Raw genomic sequence first — 24,410 nt, 5'->3', positions numbered from 1 at the left:
TCAGTGATTGTACATCTGAGTTAAATGCTCTTACACGTGCATGTAAAACTCACATTGCACAGTATCAAGATGAATGGTAAAATTTGTGCTAAAAATTTACTATCTTGATTTTTTTTTACTTAGAATGATATTAAATTAGAAATTAAAAAACACCATGAAAAGTTGAAAGGGAGACTATGAAGAAAGGAAAGAGCTTTATATTTCAGCATTGATGACACTCTTTCCCTGATTTCTGAACATGAGGCCCCATATTTTCATTTTGCACAGGGTCTTGCAATTTGTGTAGCCAGCCCTGCCTTTGGTCTTCCTAGTGCCTCTCTGGGTGTGGTGCTTAGGGACATTTGGGGCCTGTGTTGCTATTACACACAGATGCATTGAGGAGTCTTACATAGGAAAGATATTTTTTTCAATGATAAAATCATACTGGCATCACTGTGAGGAATGAACTGGCTTCAAAGTTGTTTCCCGATTATCAAATAATAAAACTTAGACTCTGAGCCAGCTGAAGATCATATAACAAACCTTAGAACAAAAGCAAACTAAAACAACAATAGTCTTTTATCTTTGTGTCTCGTTCACAATTTAGAGAGCGTAGTTAATGTATCCATGATTTCATCCAGCCCCTAGGGAAAACCTAATGAAATGTTTCATGGATAAAAAACTGAGACACAGTGACGTGATTTCCCAAGGCTCGGAAAATTAGCAAGTGGTAGCAATGAAATGTGGACCCATGCAGGACAGAAACTGATCACTTGCTCTTTTTGCACAGCTTGCACTGATGCTCTCTATCTGGAAGGTCACAACATCCCTCTCTCCACAAAACCATCTCAGACTGTGCAAGGGGAGTGATCACATGCTATAACGCTTGTATTAAGGCCCTCACAATTTCTCCTTCTTTAATTCCTCCCCCAAAAGTTTACATCCAAACCCCTACACTATTAACTACATTGTGACACATTTCTATGAGCTAGTATTTTATCTTTTAAAACATAGAGATGGAGCTGTATGTGCTGATACACAAGAGTAACAAAATATAACTGCAAAAAGAAGAACAATATTTGATGTATTTCAAAAAAGTAATAAAAGTTATTAAGATAAATTTAAATTTAGCACTTATGCATTGGAAGCACAAAGCACCCAGTGAAAAAACCTAACAAAACAAGTGCCAGTCCTCTGGGCTGAAAATTATAATACATTTTTGAGAGAAATTAAGACACAAATAGATGGCTATCACCTGTTCATGGATTGTAAAACTCAATATTGTTAAGATATACCTTCTTCCCAAGTTGAAGTACAGATGGAACAGAAATACAGTCAAAACTCTATCAAGATTTTGGGAAGAATTTGTCAAGCTGATTTTAGACTGCATAGAGAAACTTAAAAAGACATAGAATAGCCAAAACAATCTTGCAAAAAAACCGCACGGAATTGCAGGGATCACACAACCTAATTTCAAGACTTATTTTCATGATATAATAATTATGACAATTTAGCAATGGCATAATGATAAACAAGTAGATCAATGGAACAGAACAGAAAGTCCAAATATGATGAAATATAGAGTCAATGGATTTTTTCTGCCTTTTAAATACGATATGTTAACGTGTGTGTGTGTGTGTGTGTGTACAGTCGTGTTTGTGTTTATCCCTCTTAGCGAGCTCTTTGGATCTGTGGTTTGCTGTCTGTCACTAATTTGGGAAAAATTTTAGCTGTCACTTTTTTCCGGATTTATTGAGGTTTGATCGATGAATAAAAAGTGTATATATTTCTGTTGTACAATGTGAGTCTTTCTTTAAGGTGTACAACAGCATAATTTAATACACACCTACAATGTGTATTAAATTGTAAAATTATTTCTACAATCAAGTTAATAAACACACCCATGACCTCACATAATTACCTTTTTAAAATGGTTATAGCACTTAAGCTCTACTCTTAGCAAATTTCAAGAATAGAATACAGTATTATTAACCATAACCACCATGATGTACATTAGATCCCCGGAATTCATTAATCTTATAACTGAAAGTTTGTATGCTTTAACCAACATCCCTTCATTTCCCCACCCTCACCCCTGGCAAAAGCCATTCTACTCTCTGCTTCTACAAGTTTGGGTTTTTTATTTATTTTTATTTATTTATTTATTTATTTATTTATTTTTTGAGGAAGATTAGCCCTGAGCTAACACCTGTGCCCATCTTTCTCTACTTTATATGTGGGACGCCTACCACAGCATGGCTTGCCAAGCAGTGCCATTTCTACCCCCGGATCCGAATCAGTGAACCCTGGGCTGCCGAAGTGGAACATGCGAACTTAACCTCTGAGCCACCGGGCTGGCCCCAGTTTGACTTTTTTAGACTCCATGCATTAGTAAAATCATACAATATTTAGCCTTCTGTGTCTGTCTTGTTTCACTTAGCATAATCTCCTCCAGTTTCATTCATGATGTTGCAAATGATAGGATTCTTTTCTGGTTTATAGCTGAATAATATTCCATTGTATATACATACATATATGTATACAAATTTATAAATGTCTATATATCGCATTTTCTTTATCCATTCATCTGTCAGTGGACACTTAGGTTGTTTCTGTGTCTTGTCTATTGTGAATAACTCTGCAATGAACACAGAGCTGCAGCTATCTCTTTGAGATAGTGATTACATTTCCTTGGATATACCCAGGAGTGGGATTCCTGGATTGTGGTAGCCCTATTTTTGATTTTGGAGGACCCTCCATAAGGTTTTCCATAGTGGCTGCCCCAATTTGCATTACCACCAACAGTGCACAAGGTTTTCCTTTTCTCCACACACTCACCAACTCTTGTGATGTCTTGTCTTTCTCATAATAGCCATTCCAACAGATGGGAGGTGATAACTCATTGTGGTTTTGACTTGCATTTTCTTGATGATTAGGGATGTTATGCACCTTTTCAGATATCCATTGGCCATTTGTATGTCTTCTTTGGAAAAAAATGTCTGTTCAGGTCCGTTGCCTATATTTTAATCAGGTTATTTGGCATTGAGTTGTACGAGTCCCTTATATATTCTGAATATTATCCCCTTATCAAATAAACGGTTTACAAATATTTTCTTTCATTCCATAAGTTGCCTTTCATTTGGTTGATTGTTCTTTTGTTTTGCGGAGGTTTTTTAGTGTGACGTAGTCACATTTGTTCATTTTTTGCTTTTGTTGCCAGTGCTTTGGTGTCATATCCATAAAATATTGCAAGACCAATGCCATTTTTTCCTTTTTCTTTTAGGATTTTACAGTCTCAGGTCTCTACACTTAAGTATTTTATCCATTTCCAGTTAATTTGTGTGTGTGATGTAAGATAGGGGTCCAGTTTCATTTTTTTATATGTGGCTATGCAGTTTTTCCAACACCATCTGTTGAAGAGACTATCCTTTCCCTGTTTTGTGTTCTTAGTGCCCTTGTCAAAGATTAACTGACTGAATTTGGGTGAGTTTATTTCTGGGCTCTCTGTTCTATGCCGTTAGCCTATGTGTCCGCTTTTATGCTAATACCATACTGATTTGATTACTACAGCTTTGTAATGTAGTTGGAAATCAGGAAGTATGATGCCTCCAGCTTGACTCTTTCTCAAGAGTGCTTTGGCTATTTGACGTCTTTTGTGGCATCATACAAATTTTAGGATTGTTTTTTTCTATTTTTTGAAAAATTCCATGATTTCTTAGATAGGGCTTATACTTAAGACCAGTTTTAGATTCACATCAAAATTGAGCAGAAAGTACAGATACGTCCCTTATGCCTTCTGCCTCCACAGACACAGTTTCCCACACTATCAAAATCACCAGAGTGGTGCATTTGTTACAAGTGATGAACTCACAATAACACACCATTAATCACCCAAAGTCCACAACTTATATCAGTGTACACTCTTGCTATCATACAATCTATAGTTTTGCACAAATGTATAATGATATGTATGCACCATTTAGTATCACACAGAGTAGTTTCACTGCCCTGAAAATCCTCTGTGCCTTTTCTGTGCATCTCTCTCTCCCCAACACCTGGTGACCACTGATCTGTTTTACTTTTCGGCCATTAATTTTTTAAAAGATGTGTTCTGCCCTGATCTCTTTCATCTCCTCCTGGTATTTTGCTTACACCTATGCTAACTACTTGATTTCCCACAGTGCTCAGTGTTCCGTTATGCTTGTTTTGTTTTCCTCTTCGTGTTTCAGTGTGGGTGATTTCTATTGATTCATCTTCCATTTCAATGATTCCTTCCTCAGCACTGTTGAGTCTGCTGATGATCCCGTCAAAGGCAGTCTTCATTATGTTACCGTGTTCTCAATTTCTAGCATTTCTTTTTGATTCCTTCTTTGAGTTTCCATCTCTCTGCTGGCGTTACCTGTCTGGTCTTGGATGTTGTGTACTGTTTCCTTTAGAGACTTTAACCTATTAATAGCAGTTATGTTGGATTTCCTGTCTGATAATTCCAACATCTGTGTCATATCAGAGTCTGGTTCTAGTGATTTCCTTATCTCTTCAGACTGTGCTTTTCCTTGCCTTTCAGCATGGCATAAAATACTTTTGTTTTGTTGGAAACCAGACAAGTTGTATGGGCTGACACATATTGAGATAAGTAGATCTTGAAGTGATGGGCTATGTTTAATGTTTGTTGTAGCTACAGGCACCAGAACTTCAAATTCCTCTGGTGTCCTTAGTTTGCCTTTCCTCCTGCTTTGGGGCTTCCATTTGTTCTGCTCCTCAGAGAGAATCAGTAGCTCGCCCTTCTCCTGCTGTAGTCTACCATTATTTTTACTAAGCTTACTAACATAGTACTAGGCTGTGTGTGTATGGGAGCATTCCCTGATCTTTGGATTAATTTGCAGTCTGGGGTGTATAGGGGGCTACCTGCAAGATGTAGCCTTCACAAGTGTCTCCATCCTTCCCTCGGGGTAGCACTTGCCCCTGCCTCCTGATCCCAGCCCCAGATGGATCAGGTATCCTCTAGGCCCTCTCCTCTCTAGATGATGCCCTGTTTTTTTTTTTTTGCCTGAGCTGAGACCTGGAGGTTGGAGCAGTGTGGGAGTAGGTGGAGTTCCCTTTCCCCAGCTGAACTGGGTTTCCCTCTTGCCTCTGGCACCCCTAGGGATTAAGCCTTTTGTACTATAAGGAGATTTCACATGGCTATTCTTTTAGCACTGCCAGGGCCAGGGGGAGGACAGGGTGGAGTAGGGAGGAGAAGAGAGAGGTGGAGGAGGTGGAGGGTGTAGTGAGTGGCGGGGTCCTTGGAGGGAAAGCCTGAGAAAGTGTGGTGGCTGCATACAATGGCAGACTCCAGGAGCTTCTCACTCTCCTCCTAGCCCACACTTGGCCTCTGTTTTGATGTTCCTGCAGGATTATGGCATCTTGAAGCTTTTGCTCCAGGTAAGTGAATCTCATGCTTTATTTCTCAGGATGTGCCTGTCTCTCCAGAGTTCAGGGTGGTTGTCTGCCCTGTGACCTCATTTCTTTGATGGCTTCAAGAAAAGTCACTAATTTTCAGCTTTTCTGGCTTTTACTTGTTGTAAGGCTAGGCATGCTGATTTCTAAGCTATTACGTGTCAGAGTTGAAACTGAATGCCTGTGTTGTTAATTTTGAACAGAAATCTTTAATTTTTGTGTAATCAGATCTATCAATATCTACTTTATGGACTTTTTTCTAACTCAAAAGTATATATTCCCACATTTTACTCTATTAACTTCATTGTGTTATGTTTCATATTCAGGCTCCTAAGATGCTGGAATCCACTTGGATATATGTTGTGCAGTGGAAGATCTTTTAGTTTTCTCTGTCTATTGCACCTATTTTTCCAATGTCACATGTTAAACAGAGGCATGTCTCTTCAGACTTCAGGATGGTGGTTTGCCCTGTGACCACAATTCTCGATGGATCCAAGAAAAATTGTTGATTTTTATTTTGTCCAACTTTTTCTTATTGTAAATAAGGAAATGGCAACTTCTAAGCTCTTTGACTGAGTCAAAAGAAGAACAGTTTATTTTTGGTCCATGCACAAGATCAACTCAACAGAGAAAGGGAAGTCTTTGTCATGAATGGTTGAATTTCCGGGCCATGATGCTAGGCTCACCCTTCCAGGAGCAGCAGGGCTGACCTGGGTCTTGTAGAACCCAGGAGCTCTCAAATTGGTTGTGGCTTCAGGATTTCGATGTTATCACCTGCTCTAAATCACTGTTTATGTCTAGAAGGGATTTTACAAAATAGTCTTCAAGTTTTTAGACTCAGACCTCCTTAAAGCCCCAGCCCTATGTTTGTTTCTTATGGAATGCAGGTTTGCAGATTCCTTGATATTCTCTGAGTAGGAACCCACCTCCCCTTGTCCTCTTTGCAGAAATGTCATCTTCAGACTGCCAGACGACTCATGAACTCACATCAGGACAGACTGTGTTTTCTTGGTCCTCCTGTTTCTTCTGTGGCCAATTTGGTCACAGCACTCCATTTTCAGAACCTTCGTTCTTCCTGCAAATGGAGACAAACACACAGAGTTATGGGAAAACATTCTGTACAAGGTTTATAACAGATCCATTCCAAAAGAAATGCTTCTCATTTCCAATGAAACTTCGAGGGAAGTGGACATATTTTACTAGAATATTTTGCATTTTTTAAATTTAAAATACCAAAAATATTAAACATATATGTTTTAAGCACCTAATGTGTGCCACATTCTCTAATAGATGTTTTTACAAAAATTATTGAGGAACGAAACCAATTTTTATTGAGCACCAGATACTTTTAAGTGAATGATCCCATTTAACCCTCCACCACCTTACAGCATTTTTGCTAATGAGCTAATTGCCTCATCTGTGGCTCAGCCAGGGTCACTTAGCTGCCAGTAGTGCCAGAAATGGAGCTTAAACTCAATCTACCACCTATTTGCCAAACACTTGCTTTAGGTATGAGGTCACTGCATGAGAATACCATTAGGAGATGAGGTTGGGATAGAGAAAAACCAGGAAGAAGGGCTGTGTGGTTGTGCTTGATGCATCAAAAGTCTGAAATGTCTTTAGGGGCACGGTGTGACCTCAGGGATGACGGAGAAAAAGCTGGCCTCCTCTTCTTTTTCTTGTCAAGTCACAGCTTTCCGATTGAAAAGAGAATAAGTTTGTCTGAGAGCAGCCTCAAATGTTAAGATGGACGAAGAAATTGTAAGAGCGCTGTAGGGTGAGTACTAACACCTACTACCATTTCTCAAACACCACGTGTGCTGGGAACTTTAGACTGCTTCCTCTCATCATCACAAGCCCTCAGGAAGACACTGAGGCAGGCTTGGGAACCAGAATCAGAGAGCGCAGGTCTGGGAACCCACAGCCTGCTGTGCTGTTTGTCCTGTTCGCGACTGCCTTTGACATTTTCATATCCAGATCCATACCATATTTCAGGTCCACGTTTCTCTGTGAACCTTTTGTAATGTCCCAGATAATGGGCCCCTGTTCTATGGATGTCATAACTCATATTTCAGCCCCCCTTGCAGCTTGTGATGCTGGCTCACATGCACTGTCGGAGCGTGGACCTCATGTTGTAAGTGGGCACCGTGGAGCAGCGTGCGCTGGGTGGGGTGGAGGAGCAGGCTCTCTGCGGTTGCAGCAGCAGCAGCAAAGTGTTCTGTGGGGCTCAGGGTCAAGGTCAAGGTCAAGGCCCAGGAGGGTGCAGGTGCTGAGGATGCAGTGTCAATTCAAGTTCCTGACCTTGAATTATCAGCGGTGGCTGTGGAGTGGCTGCTGTTTCCCGTTGGTGGCATGATGTTGGCACCACTCCTAGAAAATCTTTGTCCAATCCTTCCAATTACTCTGGAAGCTGCCCTATCACCCTTTCCAACATAAATATTACTTTTCTACGTAAAATAGCCAGGGGTGGTTCTATTCTCTTCCTACAGCTCAGAGCTGGTCTTCCTGATGGCCCCACTGATCTGGGGGCAGAGTGGAGCGCCCGGATTCTTTGTAGCTGCATCTGAGAGGCCCAAATCACCTGCCAACAGGAGCAAGGGGCTCAGCTCTTCCTTGGAGCCTCAGAGGAGGTAAGAGCTGCTGACACCAGATAGAGCCTTGACCAGCAGAACCTGAGTATTTCAAAACGGAGTCACCTCTGGGCCAGAGAAACTGAACTTTATCTCAGGTGACACTTTCAAGTAAAACATTTAATAGATACATTTTGAACATTCATGAATAAATGGTAATTGCTTGGAAGCAACTTAAATACAAACAAACAAAAAGAAGCATGCAAGGTTGCCCCCGACTTTCCTCTCTGGTGCTCACGCCACCCACTCAGAAGCCTGAGAAGAAGCATAGGGCTGTCACTACCTGAGCCCACCTTGTGAGCTCTGGGCTCACCTGGAGCTTGGTCTGAGCTGTCACTGGGAGTGAATCCCTGCCTGTAGGGAAAGCTGTGCCCCTAGGGTCAGAAGGAGATAGACGTGGGTTCTGACTGCACCGCCTCTGGCCATGGAGAGGAGCACTTCACCCCCGGCCTCCTCTGTATGTTTGTCGCATTGCATACATATCGTCTAGACTCATGGTTGAAATTTAGAATGGGTTCAGAAATTACTCTTATTATTCCTGCTATTGACTGAGAATCTCACTGCCTCTGGGTTGGAACAAATCATGGACACTCCAGTGGGAGACTGCTCTGCGCCTGACCTTCACCTGGCTTCTTGTCTGCAGAAATGGGAGACAGTCCTGATGGGCATGTGACATGCAACGTGTGACAGCATAAAAAAGCGGGAAAAACAAAACACAAACATAATAAAAAAGCATGGGGCTGCTTAGAGACCTCGTTACCACCTCTGGTTCTGTGGCTCCATTTTCTCAACTGTGTAAAACCAATATGTGAAAATGTCAATGTTGTCCTCCTCAGGACTCAGCTCAACAGAGAAATTGCCTTTCACTTGGCAAAACAAAACAAAAAAGAACCACACCTTTTCTCTATGCCAATTAGGTGAGTAATTGTGGCATGTCAGAATCGTGGCTCATTTAACAAGGGGGTCCAAGGATGTTGGTTTTGGGGCAGTGAACAGAACAGACTCCCTTCTCCCTTCCTTTGCACAGGTTGCTGGAGAAAAATCTCAGTGGGAGGTGAGCAGTGAGATGGTGGAGAGCCGGCACAGAAGCCAGGGGAGAAGATGCTTCCGAAGAGAAGAGGATGTCGAAGAAGGAACATTGAGGAGCTGTCTAGGAGGCAAGGACAGAGCTCCAGCGAGAAGCCTGGGAACAGAATCGTGCTAGTGTGGAGGGGGCAGTGCTTACAGGCACAGGGAGGAAAAGGTTTCCATCCAGGATGCGGTCCCTGAAGGGAAGGACGAAGAGATTCAGGGTCAGGTGAGGTTTTATGTGTCTTTTTTTGGTTTGGGGATGATGTGAATAAGTTTATTTGTGTTCTGGGAGGGGGAATGAGAGGGAGTGAGCATGGCATGAGATTCAGAAAGAAATCAGAAGTAGAGGTTCATGAACACTGATGACAAATTGGATTCCACGTTGATCTGGGCTCATTTTTAAAATGTACTTAAAAAGTCATAAAAAGAGAACGCTATTTTTCAAAGATACTTTAAGCTAATACCATCCATACGAGAAAGCCCTAGAAGGGAGGAGTACATGAGAAAATGCTTGCTCGTATAAAAATATCACTGCTCCAAATATGCGTTAGCACTGGCTTCCAGGGTCTACAGAAGTACCGTGATCTTATTAACCATTTGCATTTTAAAGTCTTATTAAAATCTTGTCTTTTCTGCCTGATTCCACTCTAGCTGACTTAATGTTGAGTACTACAGAATATGTATACTTATTTAGAATGAAGGCCAATAGTAACCCAAAGCCTATGGCTTCCCAGTAATCGATGTTTCAGCCACTGCAGAAAGCTGGACTGGCAGTCAGGTCAGATGAGGCCTTGGATGAGCAATCTTAACCTTATCTGAACTACTGAAAGCCCCGTGGTGTGAGAAGGGAGCTGAGCTGCGTGAACGCGAAACATAGCTTTCCTGCTGAGATTTATGGCACTTCTGCCTGCCTCCATCAGGTTGGAAACACTGAGAGTACTTCACCTCCCCACTTTACTTGCTGGCTTCTCTCCTTCACTCTGGAGAAAAGGGTGTGTCAACGTGGAGCTAAACACATAACAGAATGTTTTACGGCTTCAGGAGACTCTGGGGTTAATCTTGATTCCATCTGAACTGGTTGAATATCATAAAGCAGCTTGCTTTTTATGGGCTCCTCCACATCCTGAAATCCACAGAAGTAAACACTTGGCGAAGTACACAAGCACAGCCTGGGGGTAAATACTGCAGAGGACGGGATAACAGGAGAAGGAAATCTTGGCAAGGGCTTTTCTTGAGAAATCAAATCCAGTTCCGCTGTCAAGGACACGCATTGGAGGCGGAGGCATTTTCCACGCTTAGGGTAGTCCAGTCTGTGAGCCTTCCTGAGACAAACAATTCGTGGTGTCTGTGTTCTCGATAAGCCCAGAAAACACACAGGGCAAGTGGACAGAATTCTTATTTGGCTCCTGATTGCAAACACAATTGATCTGTGTTGAAGGCCACACGACTGGTGTCTGAGAGGCATTCAGATCTCGTCCATCTCCATGACTTTGTAAGAAGCTGTGAGCAAGGTTCTTCCCTCGGAAAACTGTTTCATGGAGCAGCCTCCTCTGGTATTCTTTTCAAAAGTGGTCTTTTCCCAACTTTCAGTTCTCTCTCGGGGTGATCTCCATCTCTCCCATGTTTTCAATGGCCTCATCTAGATAGACAGAAATGTGCATATCTAACCACTTTCCATCCAGAGCTTTACTCCATCACTGATGTTAGAGCTGAACATTTCCCCTGCAACATCCCACTAGCTCCTCAAATGTAGCATAACTACAGTGCTTCATCTCCACCCTGGCTGGCCTCCTTTTCTCTCCAGCTTCCCTGCTAATTCCAATGACATCAACGTGAACCGCTCTCCCTTCCTCTCTCCCCATTCGTGGTCAATTCCTTCCCAATCCTGTTTGTAAGTGTATCTTGACCTTCCACTCCTGCAGTCAGCTTGGCCTTGCCAGCCCTCTTTTGTCTCTTCTGAGTCATCACAGCTACCTCCTAACTTGCCTCTCCTAATAGCCTCTTCCCTCCAATTTAACTTCCTGGCTCAGAACAGACTTATCTTTCCAGAACTGAGCTCTCGGAGGTGACACCTAGTTCCAACATATTCTGAATTTTTTTTTCTGCCTTTCTTTCCCCATGACCCATCTGATAGGTCCTCTCCCTCCTTCTGTGTGTCCCTTCATTCTCTAGTACCTAGTACATGCTGTCCTCTGAGACGCCATTCATTTTGCCCATTCTCTTATGTCTGTGCTATACCCTCTGCCTCAAATACTTTCCACCCCTCCCTAACTCAAGATCGGCTTAAATCTTGCTCTTTCATGAAGCAATCTATTTCATTCTCTCCTGTATAGTTTCAAATTATACAGAGCACAATTATGCAGAGTATAATGAGCTAGAGGAAGGCTCATCTCTATCAAGGATTGGCAGTGGATTCTCTTCAGTTTCTGACTTCTTTCCTTACATGGATAATTTTCCATCCTACATTCTTACTTTCTGCATCAGTCTTCCAGGGCTGCCACAACAAAGTACCACAAACTGGGTGTTTTAAAAAGCGTGAACTCATTGTCTCACAGTTCTGGAGGCTAGGAGTCCAAAATCAAGATGTTGGCAGGGCCACGCTCCTTCTGAAACCTGTGGAGGAGAACCCTTCCTTGCCTCTCCCGACTTCTGGCAGTTGTCTGCAATCTTTGATGATCTTTGGCTTGAGTTGCATCACTCCTGTCTCTGCCTCCATCATCACAGGACCTCTTCTTAGGTCTCTGTGTTCATATAAGTATCTTCTTATGAGGACACCCACCAGTCATATTGGATTAGGATCCAACTCTACTCCAGTATGAGCTTATCTTAACTAATTACATCTTCAAGGACCCTATTTCCAAATGAGGTCAATATTCTGAGGTTCTAGAGTTGGGACTTCAGCATATCTCTTTTGGGGTGATACAATTCAACTCATAACACTTCCTATCCCCTTGGGTATGTGCTCTACCAGACATAGCAGTTTGTTCAACTCTAAGCATTAGTTCAAACTCCAAGCACTGGGGCTAAGAACCAAATTATTTGAACTCCCACAATGCACTGTGCCAACACATGTTGGGCATCAGAAAAATGTGAAGTTCAGAAGCAGGGAGTTACTTAGTAAGACTTGTTCCTCCTTCAGCTTTACAAGAACTAAACACTAGCACGTTACTACAGTTTGTTCAATTCATCGTCGGTTTCTCAAACTCAGCTAAACCTGATACATCAAAGAAGGACTAAATACACCATTTCTCTCTCCAACCCTGCTCTTTCCCTTTTCTCTCTGTCTCAATGAGGATATCATTGTTCACCCAGAGTCATCATTGATCTCCTGTCTTATGTGGTCCTTACACCCACATGACATGTGTCTGATTCCTGCACTCAATGGCAAGGACCAGGATTTTATTCATCTCTGTATCATGTCCCTAGCACCTGGTCCATGCATGGCCCAAGTGAAGTGTTCAAAATGTACCCCAAATGTATTTGATCCTAGTTACTTATCATAAGACTGATGCCACTTCACAGGCCAGCTGGTTACTTTCCTGTCCACATGGGCTCTCCTGGTAGCCAAGAAGAGTAAAGGGAAATGCTTGAGCCTTAGAAGTAAGGGGCGTTAACTCAACATCTTGTCTCTGCTGGAGGCCAGCAAGGTGCTGGCTGCCTCCCAGTTTCTGCTGAGGCTGAGATGGAGGCCAACAGGTGGGTGCTGTCCACTATCAACATAGTGGCCGCTCACTGCAACTTGATCTGAGCAATAAATCTCATCCTAAGCACTGATCACAGTAGAACTGAAAGTGCCATGAAGATCATGCAAAAGGCTGAACATCTTATTTGCCAAAGGAAGATACAGACACCCCTGGATATTACCAAAGTTTCACACACACATACATTATAGAGCTGCATTTGAATCCCGTGTTGCTAACCCAAGATCTGGAATTACTTTTGGACTATATCATGCTGTGAAGATGCATCCTAACTTTGGATAGCATGTTTCTGATGTGCTGATTCCAACTCTTGAGTCCTCGTCTGCTTGGGCACAATCCTATTAATCCTTGGATCTAAGCATTTAATTTTATCTTCAGATTCTGTGATAATCAACTGTGTTGGTTTTAAACTTCCAACCAGTGTTTAATTTCTTTGATAAGCAAATATATGCTTTTGGCTTATATCATACCTTCATCTTCCTCTAAGTGCCTTGGAAAATGTGAGAAACTCAGTATCTGTTTTTCAATTAAAAAGAAAATCTGTAACTTGAAGGACAATGTTTAGATGAAGAGCACTGGTATATAGTGGACAGTAAATTGTGGAAGCAAACTCGTGTTGCGAGGAAAGCACTGGAAGGAAGGATGCCCTGCTGTAGCCTGTAGGAAATAATAATATTACTTTTTCTGCTTTCAGGCACAAAATCACCCAAACTCTGTCTTGTAGATGAAATATGGTAAGTTTTAAATATGAAAACAAGGAAAAAATGCACAAATCTTTTTAGAATCTTGCACATCTTACTGGTAGCACTGTCACTATTTTAATAATGTCTTGGGTAGAATTTCAACGCAATTGCCATAAACACTCCCGGAGAGTAAGGACAATAATAGGAGCTGGGGCTGGCACGTCCTCCACTGCCTTTGGTGGGTCTCACCTGAAAGTGGTACATGGAGGGGACACAGACATGGAGGTAAATGCAGACACCCAAATGAAGGGGCTGGAGCCAGGCTTTGTGGGGCCTGGAGGTGACCCAATTTAGAGAACTCTCTTTCTCAGGAAGAATACAAAATTCTGAACACAAAACTAAGCATTGCTTCTTAGAGGAGGCCCTCACATGAGGAGCCCTGAAGCTTCAGCCTCATGAGACCCAGGGTAGATTTGCTTCTCTTTATAATTCAGGAATTCCAGATCACTAAGCCAGTTCACCTCGCATCATGACTTCTCTGATTTTTTACTTCAAATGAACCATTTCTAAATCTCACAACCTACTCCATCCCCTTCAGTCAAATTCATAGAGACAAAAAGTAGAATGGTGGTTGCCAGGGCCTGGGGGCGGGGAAATAGAGAGTTAGTGTCTAATGGTGGCATTTGAACTTGTGCTAAGAAGCTTGGCCCCTGCCTAGTGTTTTTCAACATGTGGCCCCTGAACCACCTACATCTGTTTCACTTGGGGATTTGTCGAAATGAAAATTCCCAGGCACGGTCCTAGAATTTTATGCATCAAAAGCTTTGTGCTCAGGTGATAGGAAACAGCGTTTTTAACAAGCTCCCCAGGCAACTGCCATGAAGAGGTTAATTTGAAAACTGGGTATGACTGAGAAAACTACTTTTAAAAAGTCCTTCAGTTTTGGCTGCACCTGGAGAAAGCACCTCTTTCCACAGATGGGAGAGGTGTGGAAGGATTTCAAACTGGATTCTGACAGGAGCATGTGGTATTACGGAGCTTCCACATTCCAAGGAAATATTGGCTTGCAGTTTGAAATGGAAACTTTGTAGCCTTGTTTTATTCATACTTTTGCAAGAGTTTCCACATTTGCCAAAGACAATGTTTGCCAGAAGTGAGACACACAAAGGACGCATCCCTCTCTCTTCCCACATGTAAGTCGTTAAAATTGAATGAGCTTGGCAGCTGAGCGCTCAGGTGCTCAGTGGCTGCTGAAGACCTTTCCTTTTTTTAATTAGTCACAAGGAATGTGAAAATGTTCCACCGAGTCCTGAACCCATGCAAAATTTATAGTTTAGGAATTTTAAACCAAGCTTGAGCATTCATTTTCCTTTGGCAGAGGTAAAATTCTCCTTTGAAAGAAGAATAGCCATTTATTAATATGGACAAGTGCAAAGCCAGAGGAGAGAGAGGATCCCAGAAGTGGGGGCACACGGTGCCACCCTGCAGCATGGGGAGGATCAGCCTCCTGCATGAGGGCTGGAAGGGTGAGCCTGGGAGAGGTAGGAAAAATGTAACATTTCACGTGGGGAGAGCTTTCTGACCTGAAAGAACAATGTGGGCAGTAAAAAACACAAAGGATAGAAATAGCAGAGCTTGGCAAAGACTAAGGTGCTTGTATGGTGTGGCAAGTTGCTACTGGAAGTGGTGGATCTCACAGCGGAGACCTCAAATGTCAGGGCTGGGGATCTGGACTGAGTCTATAGACAGTGGAGTCCTTTAGTGCTCAGCAGTGTCATGTTTTGGGTAGAAAATTCTAGTAGTCTTGTTTTACGTAAACTGAAGAGAGAAGGGACTAGTTGTAAGGCAATTACGATGGCCTTTCAGTCCTTCCATTGATGAGAAACTTTACACCAGGGGAGTAGATTTAAGAAAGCACTGAGTCAGAACTGGCAGGCTGGAACCCCAGATCAGGATGAATAGAGAGTCAAGTGTGTGTGGCTGGCACAGGGACATTTATCAACAACCAAAACTGAAAAACTGGAATAACTCTTGTCTTTTCACCTCAGTCATGCATCAGCTCAGAATACTGGGCTGCTCATACAGTGCTCCTAAAGACTCATCTTGACCATTAGTGACTTTCAATGTATATTTTGACCCGTCACTTACAAACATGGAAACAAATGCCTGTTTCCCTCTGCCAATACAGCCTTCTGTTCCACACTGGTGCCAGTAAGACAATATTATATTCATACTTGTATGACAATCCAATTAACAAGGAAAGTGTTGATTCAGCTTGGGATTCTGGTTTGAATAATCGGTCGTGTAGAAATGCTACACACAGTGAGACATTTCTAGGTACTAACGGTCCCATTCCAGACAAAATGTCCAGCTTGAAGTAAGTATGCTGTGGTCCCTGAAGATAGAAATATGATTGAGACAAGGATTCAGTGAGAGCCACGGCACCATCAAGTCAGGACTCGAGAAAGAGTGGTAATACTTCTAGGACAGGTCCTTTGCTGGACAATTAGGGGAAAAAGATAGAGAATGAACTGCCCTACTAGTTAACAAAAATATTTTGTAAAATATTTCTGAATATTTTTTTCCAAACAAAGTAAGTGTCTATAGATCTGTCTTGGTAGAAATCGAGTAGTTTATGAGCAAAGGGGAAACTCTACCTCACCAGTGTCCTCTACAGAATTCCGTTTCTCTGGGGACACATTGTAAGCCATTGATTTGACAAAGATACAAATAATTGATATGTGGCAGATTTACAAAGACTGGTTTCCAAGAGCCGCTGCAGACAACGTTGCTGATGCTGAACGAATGCTTCATTGAATGGTTCCTCCCCATTGGCTAGAGTTGACCAATGTGCTCATCAATATCAACAAATGCCAGGAGAGCCATGAGAGCCCATTTGGTTGAGGGATGGTTATCCAGGCACTGTTTTAAGGCTTAAGTGTGTTAATTCATTTAATTCTTCAGCAGCCTTTTTAGACATGTACCATTATTTTCCCTCTTTCACAGACCAGAAATGGAGGCACAGAGAAGTTACACCATTTTCCTCTGGTCACACATATCTGGTAAGTGGTAGAGCAAAAATGAGAATCCAGTTGGTCCTATGAACCCCAATGAACCACTATGCCACACTGCCTCTGCTCCTATTCATACAAAGAGAAGAGGAACGAAAAACTCAGACTGTTCCTAGAGATGAGATTTGGAGGTGAGACTTAGAATTTATATAGCTTTTTACTTATTTCCCTAAATCTAAATGGCTGTTAACATGAAGACTTCAAGGAATCTCAATAACCATTGATGTCATTGTTTTAATCACCTTTACAATCTTTAAACGTTTTTGGAATACAATCTTTGTATTTTGGGATGCCTACAATCTCCTTGATTTAGGTCAAGTCATTTGAGTCTCCCTGCGCTCAGCTTTCTCATCTATAAATTGGGGATAATTTCAAACCTGCAAGTTTGTTCCAAGACCAAGTGAGATAAGGAATGTTCAGGAATCAGCACGTAGTAGTTCCCCAATACATGTGATTTGGGATTATTAAAATAATCAATTGATTAAGGAACACAGATTTCAAAATTCCATGTTAGGCTACTGGGAAAAGCAAAAGAGAAGAGAGGAGCATTGTTGTGAAGACACAGAGGGAAAGGCTGGCCCACCAACAGTGAACAAACACAACGCCAAGTTATCCTAGAGGATCAAGGCTCCTTGAAAGAGAATGAGGCGACAGGAAGGAAGGGTGTTTGTCATGGGGTGAATCATTGACTATGAAACAAAATTCATTTGTTGAAGTCCTAACCCCTAGTACTTCAGAATGTGGCCTTATTTGGAAATAGGGTCATTGTAGATATAATCAGTTAAGATGAGGCTGTACTGGAGTAGGGTGAGCCCCCAATGCAATGCTACTGGTATCCTTCTAAAAAGGGGAAATTTGGACATAGACACACATACACAGGGACAGTGCCGTGTGAACATAAAGGCAGAAATGGGGTGATTCATCTACAAGCGAAGGAACACCAAAGGTTGCCAGCAAACCACCAGAAGCTAGGAGAAAGGCATGGAACATGTCCTCCCATATGGGGCTCAGAAGGAACCAACCCTGCAGACACCTAGATCTCAGCCTTGCAGCCTCCAGAACTGTGAAACAATAAATTTCTTTTGTTTAAGCCAGTGAAATTGTGTTACATTGTTACGACAGTCCTAGAAAACCAATACAGCATTCCAGTCCAGATTTGAAGCTTGAATGGGGTTTTGGTCAAAGAAAAGACTGGAAACAGTGACAGAGGATCAAAAGCACAGGAACTCTGTAGGACTGAGGGACAGAATGTCTGGGAAGTGGAAATTGAAGAAGAGCATCGACAGTCACCTAAGTAAGGACTTTGGAAGCTGTGGGAGGAACCAGGGACTCGTGGCAGGGGTGGGGAGTGCAGAGCAAAACATCTTTATGTATCTTGGGTCACATAGTCTGGCAACGGTGGGAGGAAATATGAGAGTTTAAAGGACAAGATGTTGGAGGAAACATTGGCAGGAGATTCAATCATCTGTAGAGGACGACGACAGGGGCTGCTTACACAGTGGCCATCGTGATGTGGAGGAAGGGTGAGTGTGAAAACAGCTGGAGTGCACATGAGGGATGGGGACCTGAGGATACTGAGTGTTATCTGCTGGTGCCATTGGCTTATGAAGAAAGTCCCCAGGGGAAAATGGCATCCAATTTGGGTGTGATTATTATTATTATTTTTTTGAAATGCCCAATAGGCAGGGAATCTAGTTGTAAATCTCAGCGGAGTGACTGAAACTAAGTAAAGCACTGCATAATTAATAGATAAGCTAATGCACACCTTGTTGATCAGAAGAAATAGCATCAAAAATAACAACAATACATAGAAATTAAAGTTAGTTATTTTAAGACTTCAGTTATTGAATGCTGAAAATTACAGAAGGGAATTTTCTATTATTTTGATTATGAACTCAAGAATGTGATCTAAACAAGAAATCTTTATGAGCTTTCAGAACTGTGCTTTGCTTGGAGAGCCATTGTCCATCCACACAGTTCCTGACGTGCTATCTCCACCCACACACAGGTCCATAGGGAGTATTGCCTTTGGCCTCCTCAATCAGCAGGAAGAAGATAAGCTCTACACCATGCACTCAACTCAGATGGTGTCTGGATTATGAGCGTTTGCCCACGTAGTCCAACAAGGTGCAGATGGGCCCCAAACTATGCAGTTTCAACAAGTTTTTGACATGGATTTGGAACACAGCTACCAGACACTGAAAAACAGAACTATGACATTGTGTGATAACTAATAAATGCGAAGAGATATCTATAATTTAAAAAGTGATGGCTAGTACATGAATTAAGTTGGAATTTTAAGGGAAAGTTTAAACCTGGAAAAAGAAAGGATACATGGCAATAGATCAATATGTCCCTTAGGTCTCTCAGCCTACGGGTTCCCCTTTGTCTGTTTGATTTTTCTTACTTGCCATTTATGTGCCGATGAAAACAGTGTTTGCCGTCCAGTTTCCAGAGTCTGGATTTACCCATAGCATTATTATGTGGTCAATTAACATGTTCCTCTGTCCCCTATATTCCCTTCATATTGATCTTGACTAGACCAGACAAGATTCAAGTTGAAGCATATAGTAAGAATCCAGCATAGGTGGTGGTGTGTCCTTCTGTCAGGAGGCAAACAATGCCTGTTGTCTCCCTTTTTTGTGACATGAGCACTATTGATGATCATTGTGTAGATCTGTTATTTCATTAGAAGTTGCAATGCTAATATCCTCAAGATATTCTTTCTCAGTCATTTATTAGCTGAAATAGTTTTATAAAGAGAAACTTAACATCCATCCCCTATTTGGCTAACCGAAGCTATAGATTGCATAGAAAAGAAAGGAGCAATTCTTGATCTTCTCCCTATTTGCAGTTTTCACATAATCATTGGGTTCTTAGTATCCTCCTGAGGTAACCTGGAGATTTGACTGGTAAGTGTGTGTGTGGGTGTGTGTGAGAGAGTGTGTCATTCTGAAGTCACAGCTTTCAACACATCCAATGCTTGTCTAACCACAGTTATGATCTTCGTCAATATTCCCTCTGTCTCATCTTTGGACAGTGGGAGCCTCTTTAAATTGGCTTCTGAGTCATTTTGATTAGGCCTGAGCAGCCTTTGACACTTCTGTTCTCTCTGGTGTGACAAGATTTTTCAGGTTCCTTCTGTAGGTTTCCTGCCCCAGACTTGGAATCCAACTTTAGTCAGAAATGATATTTTGAGTATATGACCTTGGCACCAGGACAGCAATTTCTGTAAAGTCGAGGGTTCAGTTAATTTTAGGTAAGTAAATAGTATACATGAAATGTGATGATTAGCAGACAATTATTTCTTCTGTCAGTGACACATATGTCCCCAAATTGTGGCGACTATGTGTGTAATAGAAATATTTGAATTGTTACAGTCTATTTGGCCATTACCAGCATATTTCTGAAATAATTTTTGGCTATGTTAAAAATAATTTAATTTTTCCTGTTTTTTCTTTTTAATTCGTTATTTATTATTTCAGCACTCTCATCTGCTAATAATCACCACTGGAGATCTTTTATCCAACATCCTAACCTGGTCTTTTAATTACAAATTGCTAAGAATAGTATATTAGGAAGTCTAAATATTTTACTTGTTGCAGAATATCACTTTACTTTTCAAGCTTGTCTCAAATGGGCACTAATCAGAAGAGTTTCGGATTTAATAAGCTCTGGACATGCTCACTTTCTATCTGTGCCAGAAAAAAATTAATCTTAGTCTCCAAATGGTGATTCCTTTGATGGTTGTCCTGTTCTTCACACCACAGGCCTCAGCCATGAGAACCCCTCTTAGGGGCAGCAAGGACGCCATCCAGTCCTTTCCACCTCGTGCACTTTCCACCGAGCTAAAGGCAGACTTCTAAGCGAGTCGGTTATATTTAAATCTTCCCTTTCTAAGCCTTGCAGGATGTTCCATTCCCTTTTTGTACATACACTAAAGTTTGCTTTCAAAGCAGAGAGACTAGGCCAACAGAATTCGGAGTCTGTGGACACAGATGACCTCAAACTGTGTTTTCTCCTCCTCGACACTCATTTCAAATGAAGGGCATTTCACAGCACTCAGTGACTTGAAAGCAGGTGTATCTGCGTGCCCCACGGATTTTATTACTGTCACATAATTTATGAAGTCATAAAGTTGTACTGTTCTGCATTTTACACTCTACAAATTTGGAAAGACTTTCCCCAAAATTTGCCCAAATTCAGGGCAACAGATTTTGAAACTTAGCTGTATTTCTAAATAGACCTCAATAATGGGTCAGCTGATAAAGTAACATGTTGGACAATAGAATCTCGTTATGTATCATTGTTTACTTTTGCTTTTGGAAGCTGTATTCAGACATCAATGAATACACTTGTAATCTGACTTATATGACTGGTGATGCGCCGGGCTATACCCTAAGGACCATCTACATTTATTAAGACTCACTCTATCCTCACAGCCACTCTATGAAGAAAGCTGGGAGAAATTTCTTTCATTATCTAAGGTGGTAATTAGCAGAGCATGATCTGAACCTATACATGAAATCTCAGGGCTTGCTTTAACTTGAATGTCATCCAGGCTCATTCCCCATTTAACCTTTGACCCCCTCCACCAGGTCTGCTCCAGGTGGTAAGCGGATCAATGTTCAGTCACCATTAACAACTAGGAACGCGGTTTTTGTTTTTTGCAATATTGTGAATGCAAAGTTGCTTCCCCTCTCTGAGATTGTTCCTTATTTGTAAAATGTCAATGATAGTACTACCCTGAAGATTTTGAAAGATGTATGTAAAGTGCCCTCAATGAAAAAAAAGTCGTCATTATAATTATACCTTCTAAAAATGCTTGCTTCCTTTTTTCTGCCTCCACCCTTTGTCGGAGTCTCTCTTCTGAATGGTCCAAAGCAGGACTCTCTGTGAGGCCTTCCAGGATTCAGTCTGACAGAGTCAATTCTCATCTTTCAGACAGACCATTTTCATTTCTCCTCAGGTGTTCCAACTCTTACTCTTTTGAATAGTTGAGAGGACTTCCAAACACATCCCAGGGAGCACATGTCCCTCTAAAAAAGTGGCCAGTGGCTTGAGAGCATGAGGTGTCATGGACCCATCGCTAGAAGTGGATGATGAAAGATGAGTTTGAGACTATTTGTTCTGGGAGAAAGAATTTTACACATTGCAGGAGTGACATAAGGAGAAACACAGAGTCAGGAAGCACCATTGGGTTGACCAGACATCAGGGTGAATGAGGCAGAAAGAGTAAAAGATAACCTTAGGGGCAAAAATGTCTGCAGGCCATTGCAAACCTCCAGCTTCACTCTTATTTAAGTCGCAGTCAAACAAACTTTGGTTCAGAACCTGATTCCACCTTATACTTCTTTGAGGATAGTTACTTGCCCTCTCAAATTTCAGTGTTCTCTTCTATAAAAGAGCCTGACTGTGCTTCTAACAGAATAAGTTAACTCAGACAGGACATGTCATTGTATTGGGTACGCTGTAGTTGCTTCAAAATACTCACTAAGGAAATCTTAATCCTAGACAGAAAAACTAAACTGTAAATGTGCAATGGAGGCACTTTCTACACTGTCTAGCAAAAAAATTAGTATATTATAAATCATAAACTCATTAGAATGTAGACTAAAGTAAATCGATATGGAGATACGAATATTGAGAACAACTGAATTGCTTTTTCACAGAAATGGCTTGAATTAGCCATTAAACCTTGATTCACAGCCATTTTACAGGTCCCATGGTTGCTATTTGGCATTGTGCACTTGGAACGAGCCTGGCTTTCATCACATTTAGTTGTTCCTCTAACAATCATCTTGTGCTGGTGACTACTTTTGCTGCCTCCAGCACCACCACTCCTCCCCCATGATCTACCTTCTGCCCTTGGCTGTCTTGCCTGTGACCAGGAAGAATGACCTCTATGCATTCTCTTGTCCCTGCCATCTAGCTCCTGGTTGTGTTTGGTACATGGGGGACTGTGAAGTGATACCAGAGATGGGGGCCAAGAAGACTGGTCCTTATCCCCACTCTTTCCCATCACCATGGCTGGCCACTGGCCCCGCTGCCCAGCTCCAGCCCTCACAAGGCTCCCTTTACTGACTGGCCCTTTCAGACCTAGGGTGGGACAGGCTTTTGCTATTGCTAATTCCCAGGGGCTTTCATCCTCTGTGGCTCTCAGTAGCCCCTTCACTTGTCTCTTTTCAATTAGCCTTTCTGAAAATGCTCTCTATTTCCTGCCAGGCCCTCGAATGTTGCTCATATATTGCTCACTTTCTGTTTAGCAGGCATTTTCAAATCAGAGGGGGCAGGGTAACACCCAAGACACAGCCTCTGCCATACTTTGTTTGTAAATGAGGAGGAGAGACAGACAGGTGAGGTGAAACCACAAGGCAGTGTGTCGTACTGACCGTGTCTGTAAAGGAGCTGTGCCCAGTGAGTGACCAGAGGGAAGGTGGACAAAGCAGGCGACTTGGGAGCTGGGTTGTGTTGGGTGTAGCAGCAAGAACAAAAATGCTTTCCCAATGGGAGGAAACCCCTTTATCTGAAAAAACAGTTTATTATCTACTAGGGAGATTGGTAAGACTCCATTGATCTAAAGATGAAATACATGACTGAAAACTGTTTCTGGAAGATTTCTTTAGTGGCCCGTTCCGGGAAAGTGTCTGAGTGGAGGGGATCAGGAGGGGAAGAAGGAGGGGGTACATCCTTCCTGGGTATTCATATGGCCTTTGACTTTTACACTAAATTTAAGCAGATGAAACAAAATTATATCTTTCCATACAACATAAATAACCGATATAAAGAGGTTAAATATACTCCTTTAAAATATTCTGAGATCAGACTGTTTACAACTATTATATATCATAAAAATGGCCCCAGGCTGCCTGTTTGAAAATGCTTTCCTTGAACTTAAGAAGTTCATGCTGGAATTATAGCATATCTATAAATTGAAATCATATAACCATCCTAGAATTGCTGAGTATGGACATATACATCAAAATAATAGGAGAAAAGAGTGCTTCTTTGGAAAAAAAAACAAGATGAAGACTATGACTCATGAAATAAAGTGTTTCCAATCTGGATTTCTGGCTTTTTCACTTAATCATTTAGTGATTATAATACTAATAAATGAAAATTATGGAATAATCCAAATGTGTGGTATTATAAAGAAGAGTAGGTGATCAAATATCGTTGTTGAAGAATAAATTGAATGTGTTAACTTTTCCCCTGAAATGGCGAAGCTCCGTAGACATCAACATTGGGTTGCAATGTAGCAAAATGTTGTGGTATAGATGATTCTAGCTAATGAGAGACCTTGAGAGATCCTCTAAGGAAAGATGGGTTTGAGTAAGATTTGGAGGTCGTGGGTCATGGAATTGCAGGAATGAGCTGTAGGTTTTGAGTTAATGCTCTACGTTCGACCTCATTTATGCATATCCTAGCAAGGCCTGTGAAACTTCAGCTTTTGCTATTTGTGATCATGTGCTTTCAAACAAACCAGACAAACCTGGCTTCAAAGGGTCATTCTTTTTAATTTTTTTCCCTAGAGATAGAGGATTAAATGTATATATAAAAATACGATTTAATTAATAATAGTGGTAGTAAGAAATGGCATGCAGCAAAATCAATACATATCAGCTCTCTGCACTTAATGTGACTTTCCTTTCCTATTTATGAAGAAAGATCTATGAAGGTTCACATTCAAATATATACATAAATGCACATACACATGTAAAAGCAGCTATACTCAACATGTGTCATGAAGTTAAATCCAAATATGGGTTTCAAGTCTTAGTTTTATTCCTAATTAGTTCCATTACCTTTTTAAAATGTTTTTATAAAGGCAAAACTTAC

The sequence above is a fragment of the Equus asinus genome, chromosome 1, assembly GCF_041296235.1.
Source record: "Equus asinus isolate D_3611 breed Donkey chromosome 1, EquAss-T2T_v2, whole genome shotgun sequence".
Taxonomy (NCBI): domain Eukaryota; kingdom Metazoa; phylum Chordata; class Mammalia; order Perissodactyla; family Equidae; genus Equus; species Equus asinus.
This window is presented reverse-complemented; position numbering follows the sequence as displayed.